General features: G+C 33.0%; 1 protein-coding gene across 3 annotated transcripts in view; it reads right to left on the reverse strand.

Annotated features, from left to right (window-relative positions):
• LOC129802288 (probable ribonuclease ZC3H12D) overlaps positions 1–24,356 on the reverse strand; it is a 65,343-nt gene that overhangs the window by 19,270 nt on the left and 21,717 nt on the right. The window contains exon 1 of one of the 3 annotated variants that reach the window (XR_008751784.1): positions 14,722–17,274. The exons of the other annotated variants lie outside the window; for them this stretch is intronic. The gene's annotated coding sequence lies outside the window, so the exon portion shown is untranslated. Of the gene's footprint in view, positions 1–14,721; positions 17,275–24,356 lie in introns of those variants that run through there. 3 annotated transcript variants of the gene reach the window in all.

The raw sequence follows: 24,356 nt of genomic DNA on the forward strand, positions 1-24,356 counted from the left end.
AATAGCCAAGAGAAAATATTTTCGAAACAAAAAGCACTCAATATCAATCAATATATTTGCAGAGTTCTTTTAAAATAAATATTCAATGGAAAAACTTAATCTAATTAAAGTATAAAAGTCAGAACGATAAAATTAAAATTAGGAAATATATCACGGCAATCGAAAATGTGGATCATTGGCTAAATGAGGTGGATATGAACACTTGGACAATCCAGTGAAAATCCCGCATGTTTAAAATCAAGTTTCATAAATTCAAGGGTAACACCTATTTCAGCAAACTCCCCAAGAAACCAAATGACTAATGCCATGATGATTCCCAGATTAAAGATATTCAAAATTTAAAAAAATAGAAATTCATATTCATGAACAAAACAAAACAGAATCTTAGATTACGTCTTAAGCAATTTAAACTAGAAAAATATGCTTCAACTAAATACTTATTCAAATAAGAACAAGTGTTTATTTTATTCTACACACTATATGGAAAATATTAAAATAAATAAATAAATAAATAAAGGGCTTGCTTTCAAAAACATTTCTTCGATTCTTACTAATTGAGCCTAATCTAACATCACAATGAAATTATATTCGCATCAAAAAATCCAAGACTTCCTGTCCCCGTCAGCATATTATCACTAATTCGACTATTTGAGAAACAAATAAATCTTTTCGTTTATTTTCTATAAAATTTTACCCCATTTAATAATATTTGTTTAGAATTAGAGTATAATGCTTATGTGTGGGATATTAGAATTTCACAAAGGTATTTTAAATATTTTGAAGACAATTCTCAAGATATTGACGTGTTTTCTAATATATTTATCTATGTTTATATTTCCTTTGTACGATTTTTATGAATCCAGAGACTTTCAATCTGTTTAGTCCCTCTTTGTATTTTCGAATTTATAGGCTTTATAGGCGATATTGGGGCAGTTTCACACATACGTGACTTCAGGGAATCAAATATTATCGAGGAATTCATTCCAGAATTACATTTCTAACAAATAAGACATGGCTTGCATCTTGGCTAGAATTGTGAAAAAAACTACTGAACTGCATCTGCATTTAACCCTAAAGATCACTTTAGAATTTGGAGTATTCCTCTTATTCAGAGCCATAATACTCTCGTTCACTAATAACCAATTTGAAGAGCTCTCTCCGATTGAGGTTTTTTTTTTGTATCGATTCGAAGGTATATCAGAGAGAACTTACCTAAAAACCCGCTGGAAGCTTAAAAGTTTAAACCGACGAGTTACACAAAAATTAAAAACTTCGTGAAAAGAGCAATAAATTGAATGAATGAATTGAATTTCCACCGCCGTCTTAGCTTTGATTCCAAACTCCAGAACTAAACATGAATTTTACATTTCATTGTAGCTAGGCCAGTCAAAAAAGAGAGCAAGATTCCAAGCTAATCTGATCAGCTGTTTGGAAATTTTATTTTCATCCGAAAATTCCACAAAAGTACACAAAAATTCGATTTTTTAACAAACGTTTACACACTGTTGTTGACATTGTTGACAATTGAAGTGTCAAGAAAACCGAAATTCGAAATGGCAGTACAATGAGAGTGCTAGAACAGCGAGTATACGTGTACTTTCACTTTAGACTTCCGGTAGGTTTTCGAATAGGTTTTGCGGCTTTGTCTCTTCGAAAGATTATTACTGAACGGAATTTAGCTTTTTTTCTGAAGGTGTTTAGTATTTCAATCTGATATTGAGTATTAAATTCTAGTATTACGACATTATAGGACATTATGTACTTTGAATTAAGAAAATAAATCCTATTTAGGGATTTCTATACAAATAGTAGTACATCTTTCATCGTCTACTTGTTCCACGAGTGTTTCTTATTATCACTAGCTGGGATTCTCCTTTCTGTAAGTTCCAGTGACCGTATTTTCACACAAATCTCAATTAGTCAATAATTAAAGAGCTCGTACAATACAATTGAATTTCGGTTAAATAATATTAATAAACTGATAGGGATTCCAATACATTTCCAATAAATGTAAACTTGTCCCAATCGGTTGATAAATACGCTATCTAGTCTAGACAGAGCCTCTTTTCTAAGTAATCACTCTATCTTCTATACGTCAAGTATATACCGAAACTTAGACATTTTTTAAATTACTTAATTAGGATTTATTTAAATTTTAAAATAAAATTAAATCACTATAAAGGTACATTCTATAAAAACACATGGATACTAAGGGGAAAAAATCATCATAAATAATTCATACATGGACTCAGAACAATTTTAACTGTCAATCAAATGGAGGTTAAGAAATAAAGAATATATATATTGTGGAAAAGTGTTAAAAATATATGAAATAGAGCTATCAACTATGAATTATTCTATAATTGAAAAATTTATAAAACGAATTTAATTACAAAGTTCCTTCTATAGCACCACAACCTATGTGTTAGACTTGATTCCTCGGGAAGCAGTTACTTCTGTTCAATAACAACTGTAGGGACAAGTGGGGAAAATAGTATGCCCTGATGAATTGAAAAGTGAAAAAGCGACTATACAGAACAAGGGGTGACATTAGCTCTGAAAAATGCGGCCGGTTTTAGTGTAAATGTTTCCCTGTTTTCGTACACATTTCACGAGATATCACCAAAACTACGTAGGTTGCCAATTTAGGGTTTTCGGTTGCCTCTTCGTTATTAAATTGGCTTTTATCTTGTATTAGTATTTTTTGCTAATTCATTCTACAATGACAGAAAACAGCTAATAAACTCAAAAGTTTTTTCGGCTTGCTAGAAACATATGGGAAACATAGGAAATGTCATGCCCCTGACACAGAATATAGTCTTCAATATTTTTTCATAGCCTAATTATTGGGAACTGAAACCTACATGCTATGTTTCAATTTCACCAGAACTATACTTGTTTCTAGTACTACAATTGCACTATGATTCACGTACTATTGCCATGATTTCTTCTTTTCATGATACACTTTTGGACAGTTGGTGCCATCCGAATTCTAAAATTGTAAACTCTCGTAAAGCTCATCCCATAACTAATTAAATCTTCGGGTTATACTAAATACTAAGACCTAGTAGAAGCAGTAGAAGTTTTTTTTGTTGTTGTTCAGATAACGAGGTAAAGTTCGAACAACAAACCAATATGTCTAAATCTAAACTAACCTATAAAATGTCATAGTAAAAGATTCAGTAAAGAAAATTTATGCAAAGGACCTCTAATCGATGATCCTAAGTCCTCAGTTTATGACAATTTGGGATGAATCCTTGTTGCCAAATTGTCTTTGTTGTCAAATATTCTCGCGTATTAGACTGAGTCTATTTCGGCTCTAAGGCTCATACTTAAATATTCACTAATACTGATTCGAAAAAATCAGGAGCATGAAAAAAGTGTACCTATTAAAATCAATAGTACTTTCAATGATAAAACAATAAAAAAAGGGGCATAACGTTTCCTATGTTTCCCATATGTTTCTAGCGTGCCGAAAAAACTTTTGAGTTTATTAGCTGTTTTCTGTTATTGTAGAATGAATTAGCAAATAATACTAATACAAAATAAAAAAAAAATTAATAACGAAAAGGCAACCGAAACCCCCAAATTGGCAACCTACGTAGTTTTGGAGATATCTCGTGAAATGTGTGCGAGAACAGGAAAAAATTTACACTAAAACTGGTCGCTTTTTTCAGAGCTAATGTCATCCCCCTGAAAAAAAAAGATGGCAAAGCTTCCCAGCTTTGCAGAATACTCGAACTCACGAGATAGAGCTCTCCATGAATTATTTTTTAGCATGAGCTTTTGGTGCTTACGTAACTTTACAATTCTCTAACCCTTGAGCACATGTTGATTATCTTTCTCGCATAACATACCGTTTGTCATTCATTCTAATATTATCAATAACTCAATAAATAAAAATCTTGTTAGAACTTTCCCAGTCTTCCCTTAAATCTGGGTATATAAAATGAAAATAAAATTGTATTTCTTTCAGTTGCTTAATAGTTGTGAAAATTAAATGTACTAATATCGGAGTGCCTCCGCTTCTGCCAGGATAATGATAGATAAAGTGATGTTATCCCATAAAAAAATTTATAAAGAAATAGAACCCGAACTTGAATTTGGAATTTCACTGATTACTTTAAACATCTCCAATAGATCAATCATCGATCGTTTTGTGATAATAATTTCATCAATTTCACTTACAATTTTTGTCATATTACTCTTGCTTTACCTTACTGCAAATTTTGAAAGTAAATTGACAGATAATGTTGTTGTTTGCATTGCTACATTTTTTGCAATATCGATGATTAACATAAAGGTACTGTCATTATTTTTTCAACGAAACAATTTTCATAAACTGTCACAGTGGAGTAAATCCCTTAACGAACTTAATGGCCAGGATGAAAAGTTCAGTACAATTGTTAAAGATAATCTTACAAGATTTAGAAGAATATGGTTGATTGTCCTGAAGTAAGTTGTTGGTTTCTTTTTAGACAAGACAAACCCGTACAGATCCTTAATGAATCTTTACACAATTTCAGAACTACAAAAATAACTTTTACGGTATCTAGTTTTTTTATGGCGAGTAGCACAGTTTTAAAAACTGGAAATGATGGAATGATTAAAATACCTTTTCTCTCAGAAGATTGGATATACTACAAAGTCGTTGTTTTCATCATTCAACTTTATCTTACTGTTAATGCAGCTTTAGTAGCCGTTTATACGGATATGACTATTATATTTTTTGGCTTTGAAATAATAGCTGTACTGTGTACCCTCTATGACTATATATCTGCTAATAAGGACAAAATGATCGAAAACAGTGATTTTTTGAAGATTATAATATTGAAACATTTCGATTTCATAGACAAGATTAAGATATTCAACAAAACAGTTTTATATATTTCCCTCTTGCAATTCACTTGCAGTCTCCTTATGGCTCTATTTCTATTTTTATATATCAGGATGAATACCCAATCTTTTGTGGGATACATTATGATTATGTGTGCTCTAATTCAACTTTTATATCCCTGTCTCGCAGGAGAGATGATTAATATCAAAACCAAAAAACTCTCCGAAATTTTCTATCAAACAAATTGGTATGATTTAAGCCTTAAAGATCAAAAGACCTTCTTAATTATATTAGGAATAATTCAAAAAGAATATGGATTTAAAGCTGCAGAAATTTTTGATATAAATCTCTATGCATTCTTTCAGGTTAGTCGAAGAATGGCCTTTGCGTGTAATGTGATACACTCTCATTAGTATAGTACCTTACTTTAATCCATAAAACGATTTTCTTTCAGATTGTTAAATGTGCGCTTTCTTACTGTACTATTTTATATACTCTGAGTCAGTAACTATTAACCCCTGAAACGCTGCAGCAGCAGATGAAACGCTAATGCAAATTTCCAGCAAGGATAACACTATACCTCAATGCTTTTACTTCGTATGCTTTCATCATAATGCTACAATATCGAAATACAAATATTTGTGCTAAAATGTACTACTTCAATAAATTTATGTAAGCAATAATTTAAGTGATAGAGAATTCATTTTATCACTCTGCAGATAATTCTGTATTTTTATTGACATTGTCGCATATGAGTTCGAAGTTCGAAAACTTCGAAAATGTAATTCATTGATTTTTTTTTAAGTGAAAGTCTCTTAGTGATATTAGTCAATTTGTTTTATTTAATAAAATCTAAAGTTAGTTGAAATGCCATGAATTTGGCATTGCACGGTTGCATGATCAATTTTCGAAAAAGCTGTTCTGAGGTTGCACGAATTCTTCTTCGTATAGCATAGCAAAGGATAGCAAAGGACTTCAGCTCTGCGGAATGTTTGAAGGTAGAACTCACAAGGTAGGGCTCATTGTGATTTATCTTTTAATTTACTACTTTTAAACTGCTTCATTAGATCACCAGAAAACCATTTGAAAATTGAAAAATGGTCATCATTTTGGAAGGTTTACGAAATATTCAAGACATATTCGAACGCGAAAAAATCGTTGAACACATTTTCGAAATCAAGCAAAAAAAAATAAGGTTTAAGGACCAATTAGAAGGTTGCTGGTAAAAATGAAAATAAGCGTCCTTTGACTTCTTTGACAATGTTCAATGGCCCGATTTGGATATGTTATACAGTTCGACCTCTAGGTGCTTCACCTATTCATTATCGAGAAAATCTGAATTCAACCAAATCAATTGAGAAATAAGCTCCCTTGGGGCGTTTATCTTACACCTTTCGGTCGAGTCTTTCGGTCGTAAACACGAAATTTTCGCTTTGAAGTCTAAATTTTGAAGGAATTTGCGTTAAGTAAAAAGAGTCATAAGGACATGTTGATTTACACGGGCTTCAAATTGTAAGTCTATCCTAGATTCTGAAGAACTCAAAAACTTGAACAACAAGCATTTTTTTAAGTTTTAAAGGATCATATTGCTTGATGCGAAATTAAAGAAGTTTGACGATATGTCTTGAACATTGAATTTGAAACCCGTATTATGGGATGGGAGTCATAAATGACTAGAAGCTGATTGTTCCGGGTGAAAATCCCAAACGCCACAAAACCGAAAGTTAAAATACCTAAAGCCAAAATCCCGAAAGCCAAATTGGAAAGACAAATCCGAAAGTCAAAATTATAAAAGCTAAAGTCTCAAAGACAATCTCAAAAGCTAAAATGCCGCAGGACAAAGTCCGGAAAGCCAAAATTCCGAAAGCTAAATTCTCAAAGTCAAAATCCCGAAAGCCAAAATCCCGAAGGCCAAAATCCAGAAAGCCAAAATCCCAAAAGCTAAATTCTAAAAGCCAAAATCCCGAAAGCTAAATTCTCAAAGCCAAAATCCCAAAAGTCAAAATCCCGAATTCCTAAGTGTCATAGCTACTTTCACAATTGCACTCGTGCTTCCCGGAGACAAAGAGAATTTTTCTGTGTTATGGCAAATTATTCTACACTTATCCTCCGTATAATTTGGTCCCTTGTAGGATTCTGAATTTTAACCTTTCGGGATTTTGGCATTCAGGATTTTGGTTAGCACCATAGTCGATATCACTTGCCGTTTGAATGGGAGCAACAAAAATTCAAATGTATTATGATCATTTTAATTTAAAGTTTAATACATTTAAGACAATATGGTAAATATTAGTTAAACCGGAAGTGTACATTCACTTCAATTGCAAAGATATTAGTTTTTCATCGTCGTCTCCTTAGCACCTTCTCCGCAAGACATTCACGATAACGGGAATTGCATGTGTGGAGAAATCTAAGAACTTTGCACGTCATCCAATCCAGAACACATAAAGCAATAAGTGACGATTATCACGCAACAAGAATTAAGATTTATACAGTGATTGTGTGAGTGAATATATTAGAAAATCTAACATTCAATCAACATCAAACCATATTAATTTCTTGTATCTTAATGTTACTGCAGAGCTTTACATATTCTACAGCAAATTCTTCTACCATGCTTTTAAAATGCTCTTTGTGAATGGGCTTCTGACAGGAAACAATTAAGTGGTGTCATTTATCAATTGAAGATTCTAAAAACAGCTCAATCATACCAAATGTCGGATTATTGTCGAAAGATTAATTGCATTTAATTTTGTATGCAAAATTTCTACGAGGAATTCTAGAAGTATTTCTATATAGTCTTAAAAGACATTCACTGAAATAAATAATACAAAATATTGAGGAGAAGAAAATCATAATGCATTAGATCTCTCTTTTATTGCCTGCGCTTTGAAAACAATTTGCTGTATATTTTTATGACTATTATATATGTATGTATTCTGTTTAAATACATAACTTGAAACAACATATATTTGCTCTTCCTTTACGTTTCAGCAGTAAAATGGAAAGATATTATTTTAATTAATCTATTTTTCTTTAGAGGTCAAAAAGACCCCTTGCGGTGCTATTCAGATAAAGAATATTTCTTTAAAAATTTGTGTCAAAAAGATTCATTAAAGGAATATTGGAAAAATAATGAAGTATTCGAAGCCTGAAAGCCTTCCCAGCCACAATTCTGAGAATTAAAAATTGAGAACAGTTGTCAGCGCCACTCGCGTGAAAAAAAGTGCCCTTGAAGATAAAAAGGTCATAATTTCGTAAATTTCAACATTACGAAAATTGCATAAGACATAGTAGTGACTAATAAAGCAAAAGCTTCAATAGTGGATCTCTGTGGGGTCTCTTTCACTTCATAAACAACATTATTTGCTTTGTTGGCTTTGTGATAAATTAACCTTTGATTGGAATATGCAGTTCTCATGTAGGTATAGAACTTTCAATTGAGAAAGGCTTTAAAATAGGAATTCTCTCAGAACTTCTCTCTATTACATTCTATACAGATACTTCAAAGAATCAAGTAATAAAGCATAATTAAATTGGTAGATTTTGTAGGATATCTTCAATTATATTGGAAGTCATACAATTAAAATTATTTCTAATGAACTTCAAGTTAGGTACACGTGAACCTAAAACTATTACAAAACTGAGAGGAATTTCAAATGTTAAATAAGTATCAATATACAACGACATAACTCCAAAAGTGGCAAACATTTCTGTCGTCAATTGACGTCAATATTTATTGTTTTTTTTTTCTAAGATTTTTTTCCACCAATATCGGAGATTTTAAATAACATTCTGTAAATCAAATTATTATTTACGTCTCTAAAGATTTCTTGCTTATAATGTCTCTGTTTTCAATCCTCAGTAGACAAAAGTAATAAGAATAATGTAAGGGAGACTGGTTCAAAAAGTCACAAAACGGATATTTTACTTTTTTTACAAGCTATCTGAACTTCTCAGAAATTTACCACTTTACAACTTTGTGAAAGTAATTTTCCTCTATTTTGTAAGGAAGTACATTTATCGAGACGTTTTCTAAAAAATCATTTTGTGACAATTCTCAAAAATTTTGGGGCAAATAGTATCAGACATGGGGTAAAATAATCACATTTTGATTAGCTTTATTATGCGCTCCCGAAAATTAAAAAAAATACCTAGATGACATATCTTTTTAGGAAATTTTGAAACAGAATAAACGTCAAAATAAGTTTGTACAGGTAGATGATCATTGACGTACAGTAGAGTCTTCTAAATTCGAACGCTCGGGGGGAATTTTTGACATTTCTCACCTCCCAAATTCGAACGATTTTTTCAAAACTAATGAAATTTATGTGAGATTAAATTGCACTTTGAATCAAATTCCCGTACTTTATCACAAGTCTTAATGGATTTTATCTTTCATTTTCATTTTATACGATCATAAATGTATGTAAAATTAAGGAAGATGTACATAAATATGATTTTCATTCATATTGAAAACAATTTTTTAACATAACCCCACAATTGACATTTTGAATCCAAAGTCGTTCGAATTTAAGAGATTCAGATTTGAGAAACTCTACTGTACAATTTTAATTTGACGTTTGTTCGGTTTCAAATGATTCTTGCTCACCTCTGCTCTACACCTTTGTAGAACAGCGTTTTCTCTATCTGAACGAGGAAAGCGCCTTTTAGGTTATTTTCCAAAGGCTATTCTTGGCAAGAAAATTTTACTCAACCATTCTGAAAAGGCGAAAATGGCAAATTAGGCGAGATGAATTTGACGAAATCTGTCGAAGAGTTGCCGAGTAAATGTCACTCAAGTGCAGAATAAAACAAAAATATAATTGAAAGGAACGTTTTGTGTTCTTTTTAAAAACTAAACATCTTAGATTCATTAATACGCGGTAGAATTTTTATCCTCCAGAGTATACATTTGAGCGTATTATTTAATTTTTTCGGATCTTCATCACCATCAATGTCTATAACAGAGGTGAGCTAGAACCGTTTGAAACCGAATAAACGTCAAAATTCGGTTGCGTGTTCTGGTTGCGTTTGGACCATTGACGTACAATTGTCATTTGACATTTGTTCGGTTTCAAACGATTCTTGCCCACCTCTGGTGTACAACAAGAAGCGGTGACATATCGTCGGTTGCGCCTACCTCTGTCGTATCTGCATTTATTTTGTATCTGCATTCGGTGCAAGCCAATACAGACGTCCCCCCTTACGAGAAATTCTGACACAAAAAAAATGCAGATATGACCGTGGTAGACGCAACCGACGATATGGCAATGACGTTTTTTCTCGCCGTGGGAGATCAGAAATTGCTTCTTTTTTGTTACTTTTTGCCCCATACGTCTTGATACTTTTTACCCCAAGGGGTAATATAAAAAACGGATTTCTGGAGAAAAGAATCTTCAGGAAATGCTAAAACGTATAGCGGATTTGTATTCAAAAAATTCAAATCATTTAGGAAATATTCACCGATATTTTCACTGCATCAATCTGTGAGAAAAATATTTCAAAAACAGGGCTAAAAATTTCAATATTTTTTATCTTCTAAATTTCTTGTTCGAATTCTTATAAACTTACGGCATTGAAGAAGGTTTATGGAGGATAGCTGTGGAAAAAAATTTAAAGCCGCTACCTTTTTTATTTTGGAAGATATTAAATTTTGAAATTTTCGATTTGTTACTTTTTGCCCCAGTCACCCATAATATCTCAAATTCAATTTCAAATTAATAAATTAACTTTTCTAAGACCAATGAGGTAAGTGATAAAACTCTAGATCTTACTCTTATCTTAAGAGTTATTTTTTGAGTCACCATAATCCTTCTAGCATTAACCCTTTAAGGAAAAAAGCGTCAAAAATTGGGGGTAAAAAAAAACACTTTTTTGGCATCATAGAGCGAAATGTAACTTTAGAAGACCGTAGGTTTTTTTAGGACACTGATGTCACTATCGTCCTGAAACGGTTAAACGCGTTCGCATCCTATCCAATGACCTTCAGTTCACTTATTCTTATAGGATTTATAACTGTCAATTCCTTTATTGTTTATGATACAAATCTAGAAATACCGATTATTAGAAGACCTAGCCCCTCTATGAGATGTTCAAAATTTTGGAAAATAGTTTATTTAACCGAATTGTTTCGTTTTATTACATATATTAAGAAGTTACTTCTTCGATAACTATTTAAAATTAATCCATTTGCATTGAATTAAGCACTTATTAAGTGCTTAATTAAGTACTTAATGTGTTACCCGGGAACTGCTACTTGTGCTAAAATTTCAAGAAGCCATGTGAGGATTTAAGTAAAACAAATGGCACCTTTTTGTCACTCGATCACATGGAAATTCACCAGAATGTCTTGAGTGTAGTTATTAGCGATACTTATCACAGTTTAATCTTCAATTTGTACCTTGGCAATTACATCGACACAAACTGTGAGAAAATTGAAATTTACACGCCTACAGGAGCTATAATTCGTCACAAGAAAACACCGTCAGTGTGTGTTGAAAAAAAAAAACTACTGGTGTGAATTTGATGACGTAGATCATGAGACGTCTGGTTTGGGAGTAAGAGCAAAAAGGCTGCTATATGTTATGGTAAACATAGGCGAGGGTGGTGGGTGGGGAACACGAGTTGAAGGAATTACTGAATGCCAAATGTGAGCGGGCACAAGTGGCAAGATTAGGCAATTCTCAGTTGGTATGGAGAATGTATTAGACATTAAGATCCGCTTTCGAATGTCACTTTCGCGTGTATTTTGTATTTCAACATCAGCACAACTTTTTTTTGTTTTTTTTTTTCTCTATCTTCAATCTTGAGAGAGAGGAAAAAATATATATATTATATAAAAGTTTTGAAGGAATATACCTTGAACATTTCTCGAGCAATAAACCAATAAAGACATCTTCTAGGTCAAGCACATATCATGGAATTATATCATGAAGAATTCCAGTCTTATTGAACATGACAGAAATGATAGAGATATATGATAAAGAGATTGAGATAAAAACAATGACAAAGGACAATTTGCAGAATGCTCGAAGATTCATAACCAGAAATAATTTTCTCCATTTAAGTCCGAGACACATTAACCGTGAAATTCTTACTGTCACTGTCAAAGCTTCATACTTAAAGGCCTCTACACATTGGAAGCAATTGTCGTCAAAAATTGGATTTTTGACAGAATTTTGACGTTTCCACCTACAGGGTTGCATGCAATTTCCTTCAAGAATACATTTTTTGACGAAAATGTCTCTTAACATTACACATTTTAATAGCGAATCTCAAATGCAATCTAAAGTATTAGACTTGTTTATCACTAAAAACCTCTACAGATAGAGAGCAATTTTCATCAAAAACCACTTATTTGAAGAAAGTCGCCTACACAAATCTATGGCGAAATGTCAAAATTGCGTCAGAATGCCAATTTTTGACGAAAATTTCTCACAAATACCAAAAAACTTACTAATGCTTACTCTATTAAAAATCAAAATAATCAACATGCCGAATGTTTTGAAAGAGAATATCCAAAATGCAAACATAATTCAAGATTCGTAATTCTACATAAAGGATATTCCAAGATTTCTTGTTTTCTTGAAATATTTCCAAGGACTCTTAATGGTCAGATGCCAATAATTTGAAGAGTTTACTACGAAATTTATCCGAAAAGAAAAGAGATTTAAATACTTTCCAATTTTAGCATGTAATTTTATTAAAATTCTTCATATTTTTTTTTAAATGTTTATAATGAATTACTATACGCATTCGTAGGTATGTTAGTGTTCAAACAATCTAAAATTCCTTCAAAAAATTCTATTTGACATATATCTTACACCGTGGTGTCACATATAAGATTATATAGAAATTTTGGTCTTGGTCATTGTCTGAGGATTTAGGTAATTATAGCCTCAATTCTAAGACCAAGGTTAAGATCTAAATTTCAAGCTGTCAAATATTTCCAAGATCAAGATTTCATATTCTAACGCGAAGTATTTGTGGAACTTAAAATGTCTTTGCTAAGAACCAAGATCTCAAAAATTTTCACACTTAACGAAACGTCACTTCTGACAAATATCTTCATTTCTCCGCTGAATTTGTTGAAATTTCTTTATATAAATTAGGATAGTTAATCATATGTGTGTTGATACTCAGAGTATTGTTCTTCGATACGTACATCTAGAAAGTCTAGAAATATGTACCATGATACCATTTCGATAAAATTACAAGATCAAACACAATATTTTTCATAGTAATGTTCTTCTTTTATCATCTCTTATAGAAATATTCCTCATCAAGAACGACTTCCGCATGAAACTCTTTAATCGTTAGTATCTTGAAATATTTTGAGGACCTCCGAGAGGTTCTGGGAAATATTGGTTCCAGAATTGCAAATCTTGATATCCACACGGTGTGTGTCTTGGATTTCAAAATTTCAAGACAGATTTGACATCTTGATCTTGATTTTTTTTATCTCAGAATTGAAGTCTAAATCGGAATTGTCTGAGAACTAAATTCGTAGATTCAAAAAAAAAAACAGCAGTGAAGCATTGAGGCTATTTACACCGTCGCATTAGATTGGGATTGAACTGTTCCAAAATCATATTTCAGATAATTAAGTCTTAATCTAAGGCAGTAATCTAAACGATTTCTTTGAGGTCATTTAGATTGTTGTATTAGATTCTTACTGAATTGTCCCAAAAACCGATTTTGGGACAATTTAATCTCAATCCAATACGGCGGTGTAAATGGCCTCATTGCCTCATCGTGTTTTTCTCTCGGCTGGAGCTTTTATACGCTTTAAGCTTCAGCCAATCAGAGACATCTATGAGCATAAAACACTTTATCGGTTTAAATGTTACTTGTAGATGAACACCTATTGGCATCGAATCCTGTGCTAATTGGGATATGAACAAACGTCAAAATTTTAACGAAACCGCTAATAAATGTTCCCTGTCAAACAAATGATCTTTCGACCCTATGTGGATCTAATCTTACAGACATATTCTTCTGATAAAATTTTAATTTCCGAGGTTAAGACATACTAGAAACCACCTAAACCAAAAAGTAAAGAGGGTAAAGCACTCGGTCAATGATGCAAGTGTCCCAGGTTCGAATCTCCTTTAGGCTACTTGAAATCTTCTGGCATTAGATCACAAAGATATGGACTAATGGCCTCTAAACACTAGGAGCAATTTCTTTAAAAAAAAAGGCAATTTTTGGCGAAAATTGCTTCTAGTATGTAGACACCATAATATAGTAGGGGTATTCTGTAATAATATAACAATGTCATATGACAAATTTATTCGAAACTGGGATTTATTATCAAATACTGAGAGCTTTAAAAAGCTCCTTGCGGTGGCCATTCGATGCTCACCTTCAGAATTTAATCACGAAAATTTGTCATTTGGCTGCCACCGAATTTTATCATAATGTTACAGACTTCTCCTTCTGGAGGGGAATTCTGTAACGCTCTGGCAATGCCACATGACAAATTGGGTTCGAATCTTAGGAGAGCTTTTTCGAAAATGCAATTCTGTATGCGTGACATTGCCATTTCAGCTCACGTGACATTGTCAGAAGTCACATATTTGAGATTTCTGGCAATTCAAATGACAATGAATTTTGTTAAACAAATCCACCAAGACCTGCTGTATTTTCATAAAATCATCAAGTAAAAGGGATTTCATTAGAAATTCAATGAATTGAATTTTCGAACTCATATGATATGACAAAAAAAGCTCGGATGGCATTGTCAGGTTTCGAACTCACGCGTGACAATGCCACGAAAATTACAGTATTCCCCTACTGGTCACTGAGTAATGTCAGCGACCGTAACTCAAAAAAAAATTTTTTTTAGATAAAATGTATAAGTTCACTAAATAGCTAAATACCTTATCATTTGAGCGATTGATGAGCATTTTGTGCATAATCAGCACCGATATCTTCGAATGGTTTGTATCAAAATTCATCCAAAGGTTCTCCTTCCAATGCAATTCTTCTTTTTATATTCTATATTTCTACACTTAGACACAGCACAGATTGATAAGATAGCCACAAAAAAAATTTATTTATTATGGTCAGTTCTTTTCTCTTTAAATAACTTCTTTCTTTTTTGGTAATTCACTTATTCACACAATCCACTCAGACACCAATATGTGTGAGCGAAAAGGCAATATAGGAGAGATGTAAAGAGCAAGAGAGAGATTATGAATGACATCGACTCTCTACATCCGCTTCAAGATCCGGGCAACTCGCTCCATTAATCCAAATTTCATTGAGCCAACACCGTCGTATGTTTCATTTGAATGGCATCGCACGAAAAAAAAATATACACAAATATTTCGTGTACACACATACACTCAGTACTTGAGGAGATAATCTCTCGGATGTATTTTCCCACCCAAAAGCAACAACAAAAACCTTTTCACGGGTGGAAAATCTCACTTCTCCTAATGAAATCACGCGTCAACAAGTGCTTTCACATCAAAATCTCCTCTCTTTCACTTTATAGCAAATATTGCCATAAGACTTCCACAAAAGAATGTCCAAGATGGAATTTCCTGAAGAAAATTCTCAAACAAAAAAAAAAAACAGAGAGAGAGAGTAGAATTAATTCAGGAAAATTTGTCACAATACCAAAAGGAACTTGAAAAATTTCTATTTCATATTTTTCAAAAAAATAACGCTTCGTTAATCTCACACAAAAAAAACGAAAAAATATACTATAAAAAAAAGTAAATATTTCGTTTAAAAAAATATGTATAGAAAAGTCGCTGTCTAAAGTAATCAGTCTCAGAAGATATTTCCCTAATTCACAAAAAAAAATAATCTTATAAAGTTGAATATAATGTTCAAGTCTCTGAGTGCACTTTTATCACGATTTTCTTTTCAGAGTGACTAACAAAAATTGGTCAGATAGTTCGATAGTTAAGATGTTTCTCTAGTTAGACTCCAGAGTCATCTTGCCACGACAAGAGGTGAGAAGCAACTGTTCATCGTGCTCATCAAATTGCCAACTACTGCCAGATTTCACTCACAATATCCCCCGAAAGCCACTTCCTCTCTCCAATCTTTCACACACATTTGCCCTGTACCAGTCCACTTCACTCATTCAAACTCCCATCCACTGATACAGCCAACGTCTCACCTATACAAGTGACTGAGAGAAAACTACGCAGGTGGAAATTATTGTACCTATAGAGAGTTTCCCAAACACTCCTCACTCTTTCATGATTAAAAACATGCTTAAAAATCCGGCAGATCACTTCAAATACCATTCCAAAATTTTGCTGTATATATACACAAAGCATTGTGATAATATGCAAAAAAACTTCGCGGAATGCTTGAACAAAGAAAATCAGTAGATTGTATGGAAAATGCCTTAAAACAAAACTAGAGCCTCAATTCTGAGACCAAAATCAAGATCAAGAAAATTTCAAGATCCGTGGTGTTATTGGTAAGAGAGTTCGGCTCTTGGGCGGTGTGACCCGGACCCCCGGCTCGACTGTCACAGTTGTGAGTTCGAGTCCCGCTCGGTGCAAATGAGTGAAGCGTCTAAATCGACATTTTGCACGAAACATTGTAAACCAAATACATTTGTAAACTGAACATGTACAAAATGGGAATAAAAAGCTTGGTACATCGAAATAAATAAATAATGATAAATTTCAAGATATTAGTGTTCTGAAATCAAAATCAAGATCGAGATGTCAAATCTGTCAAATTGGAATCTAGAAACCCAAGACACACACCGTGTGGATTTCAAGACGTAAAATTTCTTGTTTTCTTGAAATAATTCCAAGGTACTTTTGGCATCATCAAGATACTAAGAATTTAAAGAGTTTTGACCCTTCATTTGAATCTACACTAACGGCCAAAACATTAAATACACCCTTCGTAAGCTGAAATACACGTGATTTGGACCGGGAAAACGCTGTAATATCCAGTTCTATTGACTGAAATAGTTTCATATATAAACCTAAGAACAATATTTAAACAAGATTTGAGTAAATACATGAGCTACAAAATTTATAATTTGAGGATCAGTCAAAAATTAGCTTTTTGGAAAAAAATGCAAAAGTAGCCCCACATTCTAAAACTGATCTAATCTTTTAATAATCATTTAATATAAGCTAAATACTATTAGTAAATATTATTAAGAGTCAGAAAAACTGAAAATAATACCGAGGGAATATTTTTGGTACGGATTGTGGTCGGTTTCCGGTGTCATGTGTTATGAAAGTGGTTTCTTCTTTGAATATTGAAATTTTCAGCTCAAATTCTACTTTTTCATATATTTTTTATTATTTTTCAAATTTCCTCTTATTATTGTTGCAATTTCATTTCTTTTACTTCATTATTTTATTTAAATAAGCATGAATAAAATCATCAAATTTAGTTTTCCTCGAAGAATCCTCCTTTAACTTTGATGAGCGCCTCACATATTCCAGGCATCCTGTTGATCAATTTCTACAAAATGTCTCAAGGAACTTTGCCCACACATCCTGAAGTGTTTCCACCAAGATTGGAACTGATGTCGCGCCTAATCTCGAACCTTGTGGTCGAGAAAATCCAAGAGAATTGCAATGAGGCTACAATCGGGTGACTGGCGTGGCTAATGCATTCGGTTTATTGGGCGTGGGTTTTTTTTTCAATAGGATTACGATCCCAAGCATTCTTCAAAGCTTTATAGAGGTAACCTTCTTGAGAAAGAGAAACGCAGGGTCCTAAACTACATGCATTAGCCACCCCAATCACCCAATTGTAACCACATCGAAATTTTCTGGAATTTTCTAGACCAGATGGTTCGAGATTAGGCGCTGACATCAGTTCCAATCTTGGTGGAAACACTTCAGGATGTGTGGGCAAAGTTCCTTCTAACATTTTGGAGAAATTGATCAACAGGATGCCCCGAATTTGTGAGGCGCTTATCAAAGCTAAAGGAAAATTCTTCGAGGAAAACTGAATTTGATGATTTTATTCATGTTTTTTAAATAAAATAATGAAGTAAAAGAAATTAAATTGCAACAATAATAAGAGGAAATTTGAAAAATAATAAAAAAATATATGAAAAAGTAGAATTTGGGCTGAAAATTTCAATATTCAAAGAATAAACCCCTTTCAGAACACATCACACCGGAAACCGACCACAATCCGTACCAAAAATATTCCCTCGGTATTATTTTCAGTTTATCTGACTCTTAATAATATTTACTAATAGTATTTAGCTTATATTAAATGATTATTAAAAGATTAGATCAGTTTTACAATGTGGGGCTACTTTTGCATTTTTTTCCAAAAAGCTAATTTTTGACTGATCCTCAAATTATAAATTTTGTAGCTCATGTATTTACTCAAATCTTGTTTAAATATTGTTCTTAGGTTTATATATGAAACTATTTCAGTCAATAGAACTGGATATTACAGCGTTTTCCCGGTCCAAATCACGTGTATTTCAGCTTACGAAGGGTGTATTTAATGTTTTGGCCGTTAGTGTAAATGGTACATAGACTCTAAGATGTATAAGGGAAAGCACATTACCTTCGGAAAACTCAAGCTTCGGACAAATCAATTTTCTCTATATTCTTAATGGATTTGACCCACTGTACTTTTAAGAAATTTTAGGCATTCAAAACATTTAAAAATTAAAAACATTTAAAAAATGAGTAGTTCGAACGTTCGAAGCTTGAGTCGTCCGAAGGTAGCGCGCTTTCCCCTATATCGAAGTACATGACCCTGAAAGAACTTGCAAAAGAATCACGTCTAACATAGGGTAAGTGTGCCAAATTTCGGCATAGTTGCATGCAAGCGTCAAAGTCTCAAGTTTGAAATGTAATATTTTAAATACAAATTGATTTTTCTTGTATTTTTTCTTCTGAAAGAGTGTTGCTAGGAACCTTATAAAGAGTTTACCGTCTTTATTTACTCTAAAATCATTCTTATTACATTTTAAAATAAATAAAAATGTTGACATAGCTTTGGTGCCTTATTTCGGCCACCTTCATTCTCATAGTTCTTTGCCCATCGGGAATTCTTCAAATATCTTTTTACATCATCTTGTTTGTGGAATCTGCATTTTTTGTTATTCTTTTGCACTGTATAATCTCTAGAGTACGTAAAATATAAAAGTACATGGAAATTTGAGGAACAAATAAGGTGGCCGAAATTGCAAGCTGGCCGGAATTTGGCACACTTACCCTAACCATTTCAAAAAAAAATCAAAAATTTTTGTTTTCACTTTTGTATCGGTGGTTATGACCTTTCATATAACTTAATATGGTTAATATTAATTTTATTAATTTTTGTATTAAAATAACAACAAATTCTGCAGGGAAATTCAGATATTTGTAAAAAGTGACATTTCGTTAAGTGTGGAAATTCTTGAAATCTTGGTTCTTAGCTAAGACATTTTAAATTCCACAAATGCTTCGCGTTAGAATATGAAATTTTAATCTTGGAAATATTAGACAGCTTGAAACTTTGATCTTGATCTTGGTCTCACAATAGAGGTCTAAGTTTCTGAAGGTAACAAATAGAATGAGATCAATAAAGAATAAAGATCATATCCCGCAATCCCAAGGTGAAATTGTGAAGAGATCCCGCGAAGACCCCAAGTCTCTATCATTTGTCGTTTAGCCTTTAAGCGTAACAAAGAATCCTGTCGCCATGGAGATTCTCGCAAAATATTGTAAAAATATTGTCATAATCTTGTAAACCCAAAAATGCCGATTTTTCGGCCGGAAATAGTTTTCAAAGTCCTATTTAATCACTTTCTACGGAAACCACACTGGCGCAAAACTTCAAAACTTAGTAAAAGGATTTTTTTAATAAAAATAAGATTTTGTAAAAAAAAACCCTTACAAGAATATTATGTATTGTGTATTCTAAAAACATAATATTGTTACAATTAACGAGGTTTCCATATGTTTCTACTTTTGTTAACATTATTTTACAATATCATTTACAAGACTAGAGAGCAGTTACATAATCGTCTTTTTTCAACTTCTCACCGTCTTGGAGCTTAAACGGTAAGAGATATCGACTTCCGGTCTTCGATAACCCCTAATAAAAAAAAACGATATCTCTAGACGTTTTTTCCACACCCCGCCCAACTCCCCCTCCGTCCCCGACAAAACTATGTTTTTTTTTGGTTTTTCTTAAATTGGCCCAAGCTTTTTCAATAATTTTCGGGTATGTTTTAGAGGTAGTCCAGGCGAACATTTCGTCCGAACATGAACCAAATATGACCGGAAAGTTCGCCATTTTGATTATTGAAGATCAAATTTCAATCACTTTGAAGGGCTTATTTTTTAACCGATTTGCTTAAATTTGTTAAGTACCGATTTTTTTGATTTTGAAATGCTTTTGTGAAATATGAATTAATTTGATCTCTCGTAGACCAGTAAGCACCAAAAGATCATGCGAAAAACTAATTCACGGAGAGCTCTATCTCATGAGTTTGAGCATTCCGCAAAGCTGGGACGTTTTGACATATCTTTTATACTTCAGGCACATCTTTTATATCAAGATAATTCTATAAAAAATTAAAACTTCTATCCTGTTTTCCTCATGTAGGGGAAATTATTCGCATGTTGTGTACGATCCCAAGTTTCGTATGACTGAATTTTTTCCCTATGTCAATTCTACTCTTCTTCTTCTCGTGAACATCAGAACGAATTTAAAGAGAAAATTTTGTAATACGTTAGAAAAAAGGGAGCAATGGGAATTTTGATTTCCCGATTTAATTGATTTCAAAATTTCTTGATTTGTTAATAATCAAGTGACGGTTCCAAAATACAATTGCGATATTCCTGGATTTACCTTTACAGTTGTATAACTCTTTTCTATAGGATTCACAGAAGATATAAGAGAATTGCTCATGATCATGAACATTAATTTTAAGCAATTAAAGAGGAAGGATATTATTAAGATATATCAATATTGATGAATACAATATAAGTCTCATAATGAGATATTGCGAGTTTGAGTGATCAGTTCATGGGAGTGTTTCCAAATGATACACAAACTTCTACATCATTTTCCAACATATACAAATGACTAGAATAATAATACTGAAATCATTTGAATGACGACTGTATTCATTTCCGGATTTCACTCAAATACAATTTCAGAGGTATGGGTTTTCCCGCGAAAGTGCTCTCAATTGCAATATTCTCCCATGAACCTACAAGTTTTGTATTTACCCATAAAGCGGATTATGTGCATCCTCACGTACACTTTAAACAAGTTTTCTCGCACAATATTTTGATAGTTACATTTTTCATAGACAAATTATTTCGGTGGAAATTTTATAATACAATTTTCCAAAGGCACTTTAAATCACTTGGAGTCTCAGAAACTGTATACAATACAATAATTTTTGTATACTATGTAAGTTTATATTTTGCAGAATCCAACAAAGTTTTCCCATTATTTTGCAAGTTTTAATCAAAAGTTTATTGCGTCGAAAAGTGATTCATATAGGGTTTCGGGATTTATTTTCCAAAGTTAAGGAATTCTTCAAAGTACTTATTGTAAATTTTATCTCATTGCGTATTAAATAACATGGAAAAAAAAATTATAATTAAATGATGCTGTTTAAACACCATAAAAATCTCGTGTATAGTGTCTCGAATGTCAAAATTGGCATCAACCATCCAGAATTTTAAAAGGTCATTTAACTTTATCGCTGAATATCTTAAAAAATCCCGCTTTTTCATCAAATATTCTTCTTTTAGCAAAATCAATTGTGTGTCAATTGACGCAAAAGCCACAGCACGACTCTTGTGAACATTATATTAAAATTCAATGTTATACACACCACCATAAAAATCACCAATTTGATAAATCTGACGAAGAAGCTGCCAAGGCAATTTTTTTTTACAAATATCTTTTTGTATAGTGTCTTCACCTCTACTGGACCACAACCGGAATTTGTCTATTTTTAGTCACTCTTGACTCTTGATGATGTTTCAGGTATCATCGCTCTGACCCAAACGCTTCTGGTATCTCTATTTTAAACTTACAAAGAAACCACAGAAACTTTTCAGAAACTAACTTACTACACTTGGAAAGTTTATCCTTCGAAAATTTCTCATTAACTTAATTGCTAACTATTCTGCAATATTCCTTTTTTTGTTCCATTATCAGAAATAAAAAGAAACCCACCTTCGCTTTTGTTGGATTTGTTAATGAGAATGTATTATTTCTTACTGGAGTTCCAAAAAAAAATCAATAAGAATTGTTATTTACTTAATTATTTTGCTCTTTAAATTCTTAGACATAGGGGAAAGTACTCTCCCTTCGAACGTTCATGCCTTCGAGTAATGTGAATTTCTTTTACTTTTACTAAGAGATTCAAACATAATTATCACATAATTATCAATAATTGATAATAAGCTAACTAATATTTAATAGAAGTGTGTAATTCTATTAGGAAAACTAAAAGAAATTTCACATTATTCGAAGGCATGAACTTTCAAAGGGAGAGTACTTTCCCCTACTAACAATTGTAAGAATCGATTTCTTTTTTCTTTCAGAACTCACTTTCGGTGAAAAAGCAAAGAAAAAGCATCCATCCGACTTAAAGTTCAACTTAAGAGATGATCCGTGGTACTCAGAACAAGTGAGTGCCACACATTAATCAATTTTCAGTTTAATCGTATACTTCATGTAAGCAACACATACCCAGCACACCCACTATGAAGTAGCTCAAGTAGCCGGATTTGCATTAGGAACATTAGGAATCATCTTAAACGTCCAAATGAATTTGAAATTTTAAGTCGCCTTTTTAAAAATACTTTTATTTGGAAGTTATCAATCTTAATCAATTTTCCTTCCAAAATTTATGGATTAGTGATTGTTAATACAATTTATTGATTAGTGATTGATTAAAATACAAAACAAAGTGTATCTTCAAAATTACAGCTCATGCGGAACACGAGGAATGCGTGGCAGTCACAAATCTAAGGATATAAGCTCCCTCTTCCGCTCGCGAGGCAAGCCATTCCAGAGAACGGTCCCTTCAACAAACAGGGAATCGCGGAGAATGCGACTACCCGAACTGGGCACACAGAGACACCACGAAGCCCTAGTAGATGATTTAGTCACAACCAGCTTCGCGAGATACCGTGGTACACCAACACACAATAACCATGAGACAAAGTCAATCGTACTAGTCCCTAGATAAGGAACAAGTGGAAGACCAATGATTCAATCCACCCAAGGAGAAATGTGATCAAACTTGCGGAGTCCGTAGACATACCGCTCACAGGAGTTAAAAGCTCTGTTCAATCTGTTTAATCGGTCCTGCGTCTCTAGCACTGAAAAATAATTTAGCCCTATACGTAAAAAAGGAATAATCAAAGCTCTAACTAAGAGAAGCCCTGTCCCTGGGGTATAGAGGAGTGATACCGCAAAGTACGCAAAGTAAGAAAGGCTTTTCTACAAATCTCAGCTGCATGATCGGACCAAGTAAGAGTTTAATTGAAAATGATTCCCAGATTCTTGGCCCTGGAAGTGAAAGGAATCACCTTATTAGAGAGATACAGTGGACGAGGGTCATGATTCCTCCACCTAAGGGGCAATTCACGAAAGTATCCAGACAAAATTTTGACTGGTTACTGCCTGTTTTCTGTGAAGCGAATTTCGCGATCCCGTAAAAAGGTGCGTCTCCTCGCTAAAAATGTAGGATGGAATTTCGGGATGTATCCAGACAATTCATCGGTTGTCTCAGCAACTGTGCTAACTGCATCTGCTTTATGTCTGCATTCGTTACAAACGCCGCGCAGCGATGCGTTGCTTACAATGAATGCTGACACAAAGCAAATGCAGTTAGCACAGTTGCTGAGGCAACCGACGAATTTTACCCTCCAGCTCGAGACCGGAGGGTACAATTTTTTTTGCCAAAATCTTATGAAAAAATTATTTATTTGCATTATTTTATTTAAATAAAGATGCTCAGGCATGAAAATTATAAGAAATTTGAGGGTTTTAAAATTTTATAGGGGAAGTGAGGGATGGTTCGCACGCTTTTTGGAAGTCAATATTCAAGATTTTTTCTGGCTGAACGGTAAAATGGACAATCAATTGCGCTATACCACAAGAAACTCTGGTCTTTTAAGTTTCTATGCGTGCCTCATTCACTGCCGTAAAATCTGTTCTTTTTCTGGACAGGAAAATGAAAAAAAGGATGATGATTTGTACGAACTTTGCCTGTGGAGGCAAGATTCGCACGATGGGTTGTTAAGGTTCGTCATTGCGTTTTTTTCCTGGAATAACTCTTGCTCACAATTAAAAATTATTTACCGATTATTAGATTCAAGTTCTACGAATCCACGGAAACCATTATTTCACTGAAAGAAGGTATCTAAAAGTTTTCTTCTAATTTTTCTAAAGCACTGTTTTTCTTGCAAATTTATGTCGAAAAATCGACTGAAATGTGAAAATTTCAAATGTGACAACCCTAAGAATTTATCAGCTGTCTTTTTTTCATCTTCCTTTTCCTTTGTTTTCCTCTTTGAGGTTA

This window comes from Phlebotomus papatasi, chromosome 2 (genome assembly GCF_024763615.1).
Source record: "Phlebotomus papatasi isolate M1 chromosome 2, Ppap_2.1, whole genome shotgun sequence".
Taxonomy (NCBI): Eukaryota; Metazoa; Arthropoda; class Insecta; order Diptera; family Psychodidae; genus Phlebotomus; species Phlebotomus papatasi.